The 13006-nt window shown below is 50.5% G+C and overlaps 1 protein-coding gene across 4 annotated transcripts in view; it reads left to right on the top strand.

Moving 5' to 3' along the window:
- camkk1a (calcium/calmodulin-dependent protein kinase kinase 1, alpha a) overlaps positions 1-13006 on the top strand; it is a 151021-nt gene that overhangs the window by 15451 nt on the left and 122564 nt on the right. Inside the window, exon 2 of one of the 4 annotated variants that reach the window (XM_071413458.1) lies at positions 9514-9631. The exons of the other annotated variants lie outside the window; for them this stretch is intronic. The gene's annotated coding sequence lies outside the window, so the exon portion shown is untranslated. The remainder of the gene's footprint in view (positions 1-9513; positions 9632-13006) is intronic. 4 annotated transcript variants of the gene reach the window in all.

The following is a 13006-nucleotide window of genomic DNA, read 5'->3' as shown; positions in this document are numbered from 1 at the left end:
GGTATACTGCACCAGCCCTACGCACGGTGTCTCCAGTTCGCCAGCACAGCCCAGTGCGGCCTGTTCCAACTCCCCGCACTTGCCGGGCTACAGGGGGGATCCAGGCAGGACGAGTGGTGCAGCTCTGCGCTCGAGACCGCCAGTGCGCCTCCAGGGTCCAGTGCATCCGGTGCCTCGGCCAAGGACAAGGCCTCCTGCATGTCTCCCGAGCCTGGTGAGTTCTGTGTCTGTGCTAAGCACTAACCCTCCTGCATGTCTCCTTAGCCTGGTGAGTCCTGTGCCTTCTCCCAGAGCCAGGCCTTCTGTGTGTCTCTCCAATCCAGTGATAATCCATGACAAGAAGCCTCCAGTGATGATCCATGGCAAGAAGCCTCCAGTGATGATCCATGGCAAGAAGCCTCCAGTGATAATCCATGGCACGAAGCCTCCAGTGATGATCCATGGCAAGAAGCCTCCAGTGATGATCCATGGCACGAAGCCTCCAGTGATGATTCTTGGCACGAAGCCTCCAGTGATGATCCATGGCACGAAGCCTCCAGTGATAATCCATGGCAAGAAGCCTCCAGTGATAATCCATGGCACGAAGCCTCCAGTGATGATCTATGGCACGAAGCCTCCAGTGATAATCCATGGCAAGAAGCCTCCAGTGATGATCCTTGGCACGAAGCCTCCAGTGATGATCCATGGCACGAAGCCTCCAGTGATAATCCATGGCAAGAAGCCTCCAGTGATAATCCATGGCACGAAGCCTCCAGTGATAATCCATGGCACGAAGCCTCCAGTGATGATCCATGGCACGAAGCCTCCAGTGATGATCCAGCGAGAGTCTCCCTCCTGTCCTGAGCTGCCAGAGCCGCCCGTCTGTCCTGAGCTGCCAGAGCCGCCCGTCTGTCCTGAGCTGCCAGAGCCGCCCGTCTGTCCTGAGCTGCCAGAGCCGCCCGTCTGTCCTGAGCTGCCAGAGCCGCCCGTCTGTCCTGAGCTGCCAGAGCAGCCCGTCAGTCAGGAGCTGCCAGAGACGTCCGTCAGTCAGGAGCTGCCTGAGCCGCCCGTCAGTCAGGAGCTGCCCGTCACTCCGGCGCTGCTGGAGTCGCCCACCTGTCCGGCGCTGCCGGAGTCTCCCGTCTATTCGGGGCCCGCTGAATGTGTCCCCAGTCCGAGGTCGGCGGCGAGGGTCGCCGCTCCAAAGGTGCCACTTAAGTGGGCCAAGACTATGGAGGAGTGGGGTCCACGGTTCTATCATCTCCACACAGTTCATCTGTGGAGATGATAGAACCTTCCAGAAGGACAACCATCTCTGCAGCACTCCACCAATCAGGCCTTTGTGGTAGAGTGGCCAGACGGAAGCCACTCCTCAGTAAAAGGCACATGACAGCCCACTTGGAGTTTGCCAAAAGGCATCTAAAATACTATCAGATCATGAGAAACAAGATTCTCTGGTCTGATGAAACCAAGATTGAACTCTTTGCCCTGAATGCCAAGCGTCACGTCTGGAGGAAACCTGGCACAATCCCTACGGTGAAACATGGTGGTGACATGGTGGTGACAGCATGCTGTGGGGATGTTTTTCAGTGGCAGGGACTGGTAGACTAGTCAGGATCGAGGGAAAGATGAACAAAGCAAAGTACAGAGAGATCCTTGATGAAAACCTGTTCCAGAGGGCTCAGGACCTCAGACTGGCGCTCTGGTTCACCTTCCAACAGGACAACGACCCTAAGCACACAGCCAATACAACGCAGGAGTGGCTTCGGGACAAGTCTCTGAAGGTCCTTGAGTGGCCCAGCCAAAGCCCGGACTTGAACCCCATCAAACATCTCTGGAGAGACCTGAAAATAGCTGCGCAGCGACGTTCCCCGTTCCAACCTGAAAGATCTTGAGAGGATCTGCAGAGAAGAATGGGAGAAACTCCCCAAATACAGGTGTGCTGAGCTTGTAGCGTCTTACCCAAGAAGACTCAAGGCTGTAATCACTGCCAAAGGTGCTTCAACCAAGTACTGGGTAAAAGGTCTGAATACTTATGTAAATGTCATATTTCAGTTTCTAAAATCCAGTTTTTGCTTTGTCATTATGGGGTATTGTGTGTAGATTGATTGAGGGGAACAAAATGTGGAAAAAGTCAACGGGTCTGAATGCTTTCTGAATGCACTGTATGCAGCAATTTCAAAGATTTTACTGAAATAATTAATTTTATTCAATTGAAATAAATAAATTAGATCCTAATCTATGGATTTCACATAACTGAGAATTTAGAAATTCAGAAAACCAGCCAGTATCTGGTGTGACCACCATTTGCCTGCCTCATGCAGCGTGACACATCTCCTTTGCACAGAGTTGATCAGGCTGTTGATTGTTGCCTGTGGTATTACTCCTCTTTAATGACTGTGCGACGTTGCTGGATATTGGCGGGACCTGGAACGCGCTGTTGTACACGTCAGTCCAGAGCATCCCAAACAATGGGTGACGTGTTTGGGCCTCAGGATCTCGTGACGATATCTCTGTGCATATAAATTGCCATTGATAAAATGGTATTGTGTTCATTGTCCGTAGCTTATGCCTGCCCATACCATAACCCCACTGCCACCATGGGGTACTCTGTTCACAACGTCGACACCAGCAAACCACTCACCCACATGACGCCATACACACTGATTGCCATCTGCCCAGTACTTTTGAAACCGGGATTCATCCGTGAAGATCACACTTCGCCAGCGTGCCAGTGGCCTTCGAATTTGAGCATTTGCTCACTGAAGTCAGTTACGGCGCCAAACTTTAGTCAGGTCAAGACCAAGTTGAGGACGACGAGCATGCAGGTGAGCTTCACCGAGACGGTTTCTGACAGTTTGTGCAGAAAGTCTTTGGTTGTGGAAACCCACAGTTTCGTCAGCTGTCCGGTTGGCTGGTCTCAGACGATCCCACATGTGAAAAAGCTGAATATGGAGGTTCTAGGCTGGCGTGGTTACGAGCGGTTGTGAGGCCTGTTGGTCGTACTGCCAAATTCTCTAAAACAACGTTTGAAGCGTCTTATGGTAGAGAAATTAACATTAATTTCTATGGCAACAGCTCTGGTGGACATTCCTGCAGTCAGCATGCTAATTGCACACTCCCTCAAAACTTGAGACATCTGTGGAATTGTGTTGAGTGACAAAACTGCACATTTTAGAGTGGCCTTTTATTATCCCCAGCACAAGCTGCACCTGTGTAATGATCATGCTGTTAATCAGCTTCTTGATATGCCACACCTGTCAGGTGGATGGATTATCTTGGCGAAGGATAAATGCTCACTAACAGAGATGTAAACAAATTTGTGCACAAACTTTGAGAGAAATAAGCTTTTTGTTCGTAAGTACCTTTTCTGGGATATTTTATTCACATGGGACCAACACTTTACATGTTACGTTCATATTTTTGTTCAGTGTAACTACAACATAATTTTTGTAAAGCCCCTGCTCTGAGTCCCCACGGTAACCAAGATTACTGTAATGTACCACAACTCCACAGATGTGCTCACAGTCTGTCGTGTGGATGCATACTCACTTGTTTTTGGGTTGGGTGTTTAGGCACGGCTGCACGGCTGGTGGAGGCTGTCGGTACGCTTGTACGTGTGTGCGTGCGTGTGTGCACGTGAGCTGGAGGGAGAGATTGAGTTCCGCTCTATCCATTACTTACATCCATCCCTCTTCTTTGGAGTCATAAAGTATGTGTGTAAACCCTGCAGTGGCATGGCAGGATTGCAGGCAGTCGAACAGTGCTTCCAGAGTGCTGTTGAGGGAGCGGTAAGCTGTTATTGATGACTGGGCTCATGTGTTTGTCATTTCAACGAGTGGAGTTCTGGGAGACATTGGAGTCTGAAGGAGAGGAGGGTAGAACACGGCGAGCGGGGAGGGTCACACCTTGTTCTCTCTCTCTGACTGGCATTAGCTATCATTAAGGCCCAGAGTTTTTCCTATAAAATGTAGGTCAGAGTTACTCCTGGGCCAGAGTTACGCATCAATCAAGCAGTTAATTGCTTCTATTTGGCCATTAGAAATGGACTGGGCTGACTCATCAGATAACCAATTAAGACAGAAATTAGGATCTCTGCTTGTTGACGTTGACAACGTGGAACATTATTTATTAAGGGAAGAGATGGATGATTTATGGAGGGGCTGTGCTAAATATTTTGGAAACCTCTATTTTGGAAACCTTTATGCATTGTAACTGGCTTTACTCATTAGTAAAGATTGAAAAAGTAAGGGGCCAAGACAGCTGCCCGGGGCTATTCGTGATTCTAACTGGATTATGTTGGAGAGGATTCCATTAAAGAACACCCTCTGTCTTCTGTTAAACAAGTATCTCTTTATCCACAATATAGCAGGTGATGTAAAGCCATAACACATTTTCCAGCAGTAGACTATCGATAATGTGAAAAGCCGGACTGAAGTCTAACAAAACAGCTCCCACAACCTTTTTATCATCAATTTCTCTCAGCCAATCATCAGTCATTTGTGTAAGTGCCGTGCTTGTTAATTTTTCTTCCCTATAAGTGTGCTGAAAGTCTTGTCAATTTGTTTACAGTAAAATAGCATTGTATCTGGGCACACACTTTATAGTAGGCTTAGATTGAAGGTATGGCAAATAGGATCTTTTTAAATTTTTTAATTTCACCTTTATTTAACCAGGTAGGCTAGTTGAGAACAAGTTCTCATTTACAACTGCGACCTGGCCAAGAAAGCAAAGCAGTGCGACACAAACAACAACACAGAGTTACACATGGAATAAACAAGCGTACAGTCAATAACACAGTAGAAAAAAATAAAGTCTATATACAGTGTGTGCAAATGGCATGAGGAGGTAAGGCAATGAATAGGCCATAGTAGCAAGTAATTCTAATTTAGCAAATTAACACTGGAGTGATAGATGTGCAGATGATGATGTGCAAGTAGAAATACTGGTGTGCAAAAGAGCAGAAAAGTAAATAAAAACAATATGGGGATGAGCTAGGTAGATTTGATGGGCTATTTACAGATAGGCTATGTGCAGCGATCGGTTAGCTGCTCAGATAGCTGATGTTTAAAGTTAGTGAGGGAAATATACGTCTCCAGCTTCAGCGATTTTTGAAATTCGTTCCAGTCATTGGCAGCAGAGAACTGGAAGGAAAGGCGGCCAAAGCAGGTGTTGGCTTTGGGGATGACTGTCACGACTTCCGCCGAAGTTGACTCCCCTGCCTGTTCGGGCGGTGCTCGGCGGTCGTCGTCACCGTCCTACTAGCCGCCACCGATCCCTTTTTCGTTTGTCTGTTTGTTTTGTCTTATTAGTTGCACCTGTTTTTTGTTTCGTAACGAGCTTCCCTATAATTAGGAGTTTGACCCGCCCTTGTTTTGTGCGGGATTGTTTTTTGTTACGTGTGTGTATTTTGGGTGTTTGGCAAGTGCTCTTTGCCCTGGATGTTCGGGCTTATTCAGTTTTTCCTTAAGAATAAATATAAGGAATATTTTTTCCCAAGCGGCTCTCTCTCTCTCTGCGTCTGGTTCTTTCGCCAACCTAGTCCCGCGTGACAGAATCCCGCACCACCAAAATGGAACCAGCAGGAGCAGCCGCGTCTCCTCTCCCATCGATGGAGGAAAGGGTCCTCCATCACACCAGTGTTCTTCACAGAATTGGGTCGGCTATGGACCAAATGATGGAGAGGATGGATCGATGGGAGAGGAGTGGCCTTCCCACCTCATCTCCAGCACCCCCTCCTTCAACACCTCCTGTTCCTGTTTCAGCATCCGGTTCCGGGGCTCTTCGGCTGGCGCTCCCACGGAAGTATGATGGGACGGCGGCCGGGTGTCAGGGGTTTCTTCTCCAGCTGGAGCTTTACCTGGCGACCGTTCGTCCTACTCCCTCCGGAGAGGAGAGCGTGAGCGCCCTCGTCTCCTGTTTGACTGGACGAGCTCTTGAATGGGCCAACGCAGTGTGGAATGGCCCAGACTCGGCGAGGGATCATTACCCTGAGTTCACCCGCCGATTCCGAGCTGTGTTTGACCACCCACCAGAGGGTCGTGCGGCGGGTGAACGGCTGTTCCACCTGCGTCAGGAGACGAGGAGCGTACAGGACTTTGCCCTGGAGTTCAGGACCTTGGCTGCAGGAGCAGGGTGGAACGACAGGGCCTTAATAGACCATTTCCGATGCAGCCTTCGGGAGGACGTCCGCAGGGAGCTAGCGTGTCGGGACACCACACTCACGCTGGACGAACTTATTGACATGGCCATCCGTCTCGACAACCTGCTGGCTGCCCGCGGACGTTCGGAACAGGTCCTGTCGTTTCCACCTCCCAGCCCTCCTGCTCCTATCCCTATGGAGTTAGGGGGGGCAGCGTCAAGGGGAACCGGAGGAGGAGTGTCCTCCTGCACCAGTTGTGGTCGGCGAGGGCACACGGCCGACCGGTGCTGGAGGAACTCTTCTGGGAGTCGGGAGGGCAGGCGGAACACTACTCGATCACCCCAGGTGAGTCAGCACCAGACTTACCCAGAGCTTCCTGTTAGTCATATGTATGTGTTAACCTATTTCCCCGGGTTTTCTCCCTCTCTACAGCATAAGGCGCTAGTCGATTCAGGCGCAGCTGGGAATTTCATTGATCGGGGGCTCGCATTAAGGCTAGGGATTCCCCTTGTGTCGTTAGACCTACCTTTCCCTGTGCACTCCTTAGATAGCCGACCATTAGGGTCAGGAATGGTTAGGGAGGCCACGGTACCACTGGACATGGTAACGCAGGGTAGTCATAAGGAGCAGATTAGTCTGTTCCTTATCGACTCACCTGCGTTTCCAGTGGAATTGGGAATTCCCTGGCTAGCTCAGCACAACCCGGTGATTTCCTGGAAACAGGGGGCTCTTAAGGGGTGGTCAGAGGAGTGTTCAGGCAGGTGTTTAGGAGTTGCCGTTGGTGCGACTACGGTGGAGAGTCCAGACCAGGTTTCCACCGTGCGCATTCCCTCTGAATATGCCGATTTGGCTATCGCCTTCAGTAAAAGGAAGGCGACCCAATTACCACCCCATCGACGAGGGGACTGCGCGATAAACCTCCTGGAGAACGCTGCACTTCCTAGGAGTCACGTGTATCCTTTGTCCCAGGAGGAGACAGCGGCTATGGAGACATATGTTACTGAATCACTGGGACAGGGATACATTCGGCCCTCCGCATCACCTGTCTCCTCGAGCTTCTTTTTTGTGAAGAAGAAGGATGGCGGTTTACGCCCGTGCATTGATTATCGAGGTCTAAATTCCATCACAGTGGGGTTTAGTTACCCACTACCTCTCATCGCTACGGCGGTGGAATCATTTCACGGGGCACGCTTCTTCACAAAATTGGACCTGAGGAGTGCGTATAATCTGGTGCGTATCCGGGGAGGAGATGAGTGGAAAACCGCATTTAGTACTACATCTGGCCATTATGAGTACCGCGTCATGCCATATGGGTTAAAGAATGCTCCAGCTGTCTTTCAATCCTTCGTAGATGAGATTCTCCGAGATCTGCTCGGGCAGGGAGTGGTAGTGTACATTGATGACATCTTGATCTACTCTGCCACCCGCGCGGCGCATGTGTCTCTGGTGCGTAAGGTACTTGGGCGACTGCTGGAGCATGACCTGTATTGCAAGGCGGAGAAATGTGAGTTCTTCAAACAGGCCGTTTCCTTCCTGGGTTATCGTATTTCCACCTACGGGGTGGTGATGGAGGATGACCGCGTTACAGCCGTGCGTAATTGGCCGACTCCGACCACGGTGAAAGAGGTGCAGCGGTTTTTAGGGTTTGCCAATTACTACCGGAGGTTTATCCGGGGTTTTGGTCAGGTGGCTGCTCCCATTACCTCACTGCTGAAGGGAGGACCGGTGCGCTTGCGTTGGTCAGCAGAGGCGGACAGAGCTTTCAGTCGTCTGAAGGAGCTGTTTACCAATGCGCCCGTGTTGGCGCATCCGGACCCCTCTTTAGCGTTCATAGTGGAGGTGGACGCGTCCGAGGCGGGGGTCGGGGCCGTGCTGTCCCAGCGCTCGGGCGAGCCACCCAAGCTCCGCCCTTGTGCCTTCTTTTCGAGGAAGCTCGGTCCGGCGGAGCGAAACTATGATGTGGGGGACCGGGAGTTGTTAGCTGTAGTCAAGGCTCTGAAGGTGTGGAGACATTGGCTTGAGGGGGCGAAACACCCTTTTCTCATCTGGACTGACCATCGTAATCTCGAGTACATCCGGGAGGCGAGGAGACTAAATCCGCGTCAAGCTAGATGGGCTATGTTTTTCACCCGGTTTCAGTTCACCATCTCGTACCGACCAGGCTCCCAAAACACCAAGGCCGACGCGCTGTCCCGTCTCTATGATACCGAGGAGCGGTCCGTTGAGCCAACTCCCATCATTCCACCTTCATGTCTCGTGGCACCTGTGGTATGGGAGGTGGACGCGGAGATAGAGAGAGCCTCACGGTTAGAGCAGACCCCTCCTAACTGTCCAGGGGGGGTTCAGTACGTGCCGGGAGGGGTCCGGGATAAGCTAATCCGTTGGGCTCATACTCTCCCCTCCTCGGGTCATCCTGGCATTGAGAGGACAGTGCGGAGTCTTAGAGGGAGATACTGGTGGCCCACGTTAGCTAAGGACGTGAGATTTTATGTCTCCTCCTGCTCGGTGTGTGCTCAGAGCAAGGCTCCTCGGCACTTGCCTAGAGGGAAGTTACAGCCCCTCCCCGTTCCACAACGGCCGTGGACACACTTATCGGTGGACTTTCTTACCGATCTTCCCCCGTCCCAGGGAAGTACTACGATTTTGGTCGTTGTGGATCGGTTTTCCAAGTCCTGCCGTCTCATCCCGTTGCCCGGTCTCCCTACGGCCCTGCAGACTGCGGAAGCCTTGTTTACCCATGTCTTCCGGCACTATGGGGTGCCTGAGGATATCGTTTCTGATCGGGGCCCCCAATTCACGTCCAGAGTTTGGAGGGCGTTTATGGAAAGACTGGGGGTCTCGGTCAGCTTGACCTCGGGTTTTCACCCCGAGAGTAATGGGCAGGTGGAGCGCGTAAACCAGGATGTGGGCAGGTTTCTGCGGTCATATTGCCGGGACCGGCCTGGTGAGTGGGCGAGGTATGTTCCTTGGGCTGAGCTTGCTCAGAACTCCCTCCGCCACTCCTCAACGAACATGTCCCCGTTTGAGTGTGTGTTAGGGTACCAGCCGGTCCTGGCCCCATGGCACCAGAGTCAGACCGAGGCTCCTGCGGTAGAGGAATGGGTACAGCGCTCCAAGGACACCTGGAAAGCCGTCCAGGAATCGCTAAAGTTAGCAGGACAACGGCAGAAGAGGAGCGCTGACCAGCACCGCAGTGAGGCCCCCGTGTTCACACCGGGGGACAGGGTCTGGCTCTCGACCCGAAACCTGCCTCTCCGCCTGCCCTGTCGGAAGCTGGGGCCGCAGTGTGTGGGGTCGTTTAAAGTCCTGAGGAGAATAAACGAGGTGTGTTATAGGTTACAACTCCCTAGGTATTACCGTATTAACCCCTCGTTTCATGTGTCTCTCCTCAGGCCGGTGGTGGCTGGTCCCCTGCAAGAAGGTGAGGTGCCTGAGGTCCCTCCACCCCCTCTGGAGATTGAGGGGTCCCCGGCGTACACAGTACGTGCCATTCTGGACTCGAGACGCCGGGTGAGGGGCCTACAGTACCTCGTGGACTGGGAGGGGTACGGTCCGGAGGAGAGATGCTGGGTTCCGGTGGGGGACATTTTAGATCCTACTTTACTGAGAGACTTCCACCGCCTCCACCCGGATCGCCCGGCACCTCGCCCTCCGGGTCGTCCTCGAGGCCGGTGGCGGCGCGCTGCGGGAGCCGCGTGTCAGGAGGGGGGTAATGTCACGACTTCCGCCGAAGTTGACTCCCCTGCCTGTTCGGGCGGTGCTCGGCGGTCGTCGTCACCGTCCTACTAGCCGCCACCGATCCCTTTTTCGTTTGTCTGTTTGTTTTGTCTTATTAGTTGCACCTGTTTTTTGTTTCGTAACGAGCTTCCCTATAATTAGGAGTTTGACCCGCCCTTGTTTTGTGCAGGATTGTTTTTTGTTACGTGTGTGTATTTTGGGTGTTTGGCAAGTGTTGCTCTTTACGCCCTGGATGTTCGGGCTTATTCAGTTTTTCCTTAAGAATAAATATAAGGAATATTTTTTCCCAAGCGGCTCTCTCTCTCTCTGCGTCTGGTTCTTTCGCCAACCTAGTCCCGCGTGACAATGACGAGTGAGATATACCTGCTGAAGCGCGTGCTACGGGTGGGTGTTATCGTGACCAGTGAGCTGAGATAAGGCGGAGCTTTACCTAGCAAAGACTTATAGATGACCTGTAGCCAGTGGGTCTGGTGACGAATATGTAACGAGGGCCAGCCGACGAGAGCATACAGGTCGCAGTGGTGGGTGATATATGGGGCTTTGGTGACATAACAGATGGCACTGTGATAGACTGCATCCAATTTACTGAGTAGAGTGTTGGAGGCTATTTTGTAAATGACATCGCCGAAGTCGAGGATCGGTAGGATAGTCAGTTTCACTAGGGTAAGTTTGGCGTTGTGAGTAAAGGAGGCTTTGTTGCGAAATAGAAAGCCGATTCTAGATTTAATTTTGGATTGGAGATGTTTAATATGAGTCTGGAAGGAGAGTTTACAGTCTAGCCAGACACCTAGGTATTTGTAGTTGTCCACATATTCTAAGTCAGAACCGTCCAGAGTAGTGATGCTAGTCGGGCGGACAGGTGCGGGCAGCGAACGTTTGAAAAGAATGCATTTAGTTTTACTTGCGTTTAAGAGCGGTTGGAGGCCATGGAAGGAGTGTTGCATGGCATTGAAGCTCGTTTGGAGGTTTGTTAACACAGTGTCCAAAGAAGGGTGTCAGAATGGTGTCGTTGTGGTACCCCCACAGAGACTGCCAGAGGTCCGGACAACAGGCCCTCCGATTTGAAACACTGAACTCTGTCTGAGAAGTAGTTGGTGAACCAGGCGAAGCAGTCATTTGAGAAACCAAGGCTGTTGAGTCTGCCAAGAATGTGGTGATTGACAGAGTCGAAAGCCTGCATATCCCAGTTTAGGTAACCTAACAGAACGAACTCTGAAGACAGATGGGGGGGAAATCAATTCACATATGGTGTCCAGGGCACAGCTGGGAGCTGAGGGGGGTCTATAACAGGCGGCAACAGTGAGAGACTTATTTCTGGAGAGATTAATTTTTTGAATTAGAAGCTTGGAACGGTTTGGGCGTAGACCTGGAAAGTATGACAGAACTTTGCAAGCTATCTCTGCAGTAGATTGCAACTCCTCCCCCTTTGGCAGTTCTACCTTGACGGAAAATGTTGTAGTTGAGGATGGAAATCTCCGAATTTTTGGTGGCCTTCCTAAGCCAGGATTCAGACACTGCAAGGACATCAGGGTTGGCAGAGTGTGCTTTTATTTCTTCCAAATTACAATGCTTGTCTTTCATAATTTGATCAGTTATACTTGGATGTGTAGTGTTGGCGTTTGACCCCACATGAACTATGATCTGAACCTGATGTAGAAGCCACCGGAGAGGGAGACAGAAGAGGACGAAAGTGAATGTACCTCTAGATCCAGGGCGACGAAGCTGTTTCTAGTCTGTGTCCGGTTCAGGCTTAACATCTCCAAGGAGGCCCCCGCTGCCAGAGGATTTCCACATCAAGTGACCCATCTCCATGGCTGGTTGGTAGGATCAAGAACAGGAACATCCACAAAGTCATCCAGGAGCATCCCACCAACTCCATTCTCCAGGGAAGAGGGAGCGCCCTTCTGGGAGGGATTCCTGCAAAGTAACGGCCAGTTGGCTGTGGAGAGCCGACACGGCGGCGACAATTCCAGCAGGCCAAAGCGTTGTTCGGTTCCTGATGTGGAAGAGAAAGAAAAGTAGGCGGGCTTGGATTCCCAAGTAGCTTGTTTAGGTTTGCTACCGGTTGCTAAGAGTAGCCACTTCGCCCCTGTAGTCCTCTGCAAGCAAGCAGTTGCTACATTGAAAGTCCGGGCGGTCCACATTGTACCTGAATAAAGCAAAATACACACATCTCCTGCAGCGTTGAAAACGTTTGTTAGCATCCTCTATTTGAGGCTCCAGGCTAGCTAGACTAGCTAAGCCAGTATCTCCTTTTGACAGCGGAACTTCCAACCACGCGGTTATCAAAAACATCAGGCCAAGGTAAACCTACACCAAGCACAAAATGAATTAGATTTTTTTGTCAAATTCACAATGCAAAAAATGAATTGCGGTGTAGAGTATTTGGGTACTTGGCTTGTGGATAGGCCAAGTACCCTCGGGAGTCCGAGTACTCATAGATGGGAACCACTGCTTTAAATAATGTCTTATAGTAAGGTCATGGAGATAAGTGGCCCTCCCTGTAATGGTTAGATGCACTGTAAAAGTTTTCCCTGGCACCAGAGTTGCCCGCTTAATACTGTACATTTGCTTTACAGCAGAGATGCTGTAATGTATTTTACAGTACTTTTTTCCTTACTGTAAAACATATTATAGGATCCCTGCTGTAAATTTACAGGGATGCTGTAATGTTTTACAGTAAGGAAAACAGCACTGTGAAATATTATTACAGTGAATTTACAGTGAAATTCTTCCTGAAATCTAAATTCTAATTCTACATAAAATATTTTTTTTCAAATTATTAACAACAAATTAAACAACAAATTAAACAACAGAAGAAGTAACAACAGTTAACACATATGTAACCAAATAAGAGCATAATTACAACACTAATTTAAAAACAATATTGTTTTTGTGGGGTGTGGGGGGAGAGAGACAAAGAGAGGGAGTTAAAATTGGGATTGGGTACAATCCTAGATCTATGATCAGGGGCAACTCTATTGGGGGTAAGGGGGTTCAGGGGCGGTGAAACACACAACGGGACAGTTTGGGCTGGAGAGCATCCAGGAGAGGGAAGTCAACACAGCATCATGTCTTCCTCATGGGGCTCTGTAACAATCCTCCTCAGTTTTGATTTGTCAGCACTTCTCACCCCAAGTATAGAAA

This window comes from Salvelinus alpinus, chromosome 1, assembly GCF_045679555.1.
Source record: "Salvelinus alpinus chromosome 1, SLU_Salpinus.1, whole genome shotgun sequence".
NCBI classification, from domain to species: Eukaryota; Metazoa; Chordata; class Actinopteri; order Salmoniformes; family Salmonidae; genus Salvelinus; species Salvelinus alpinus.
This window is presented reverse-complemented; position numbering and strand designations above follow the sequence as displayed.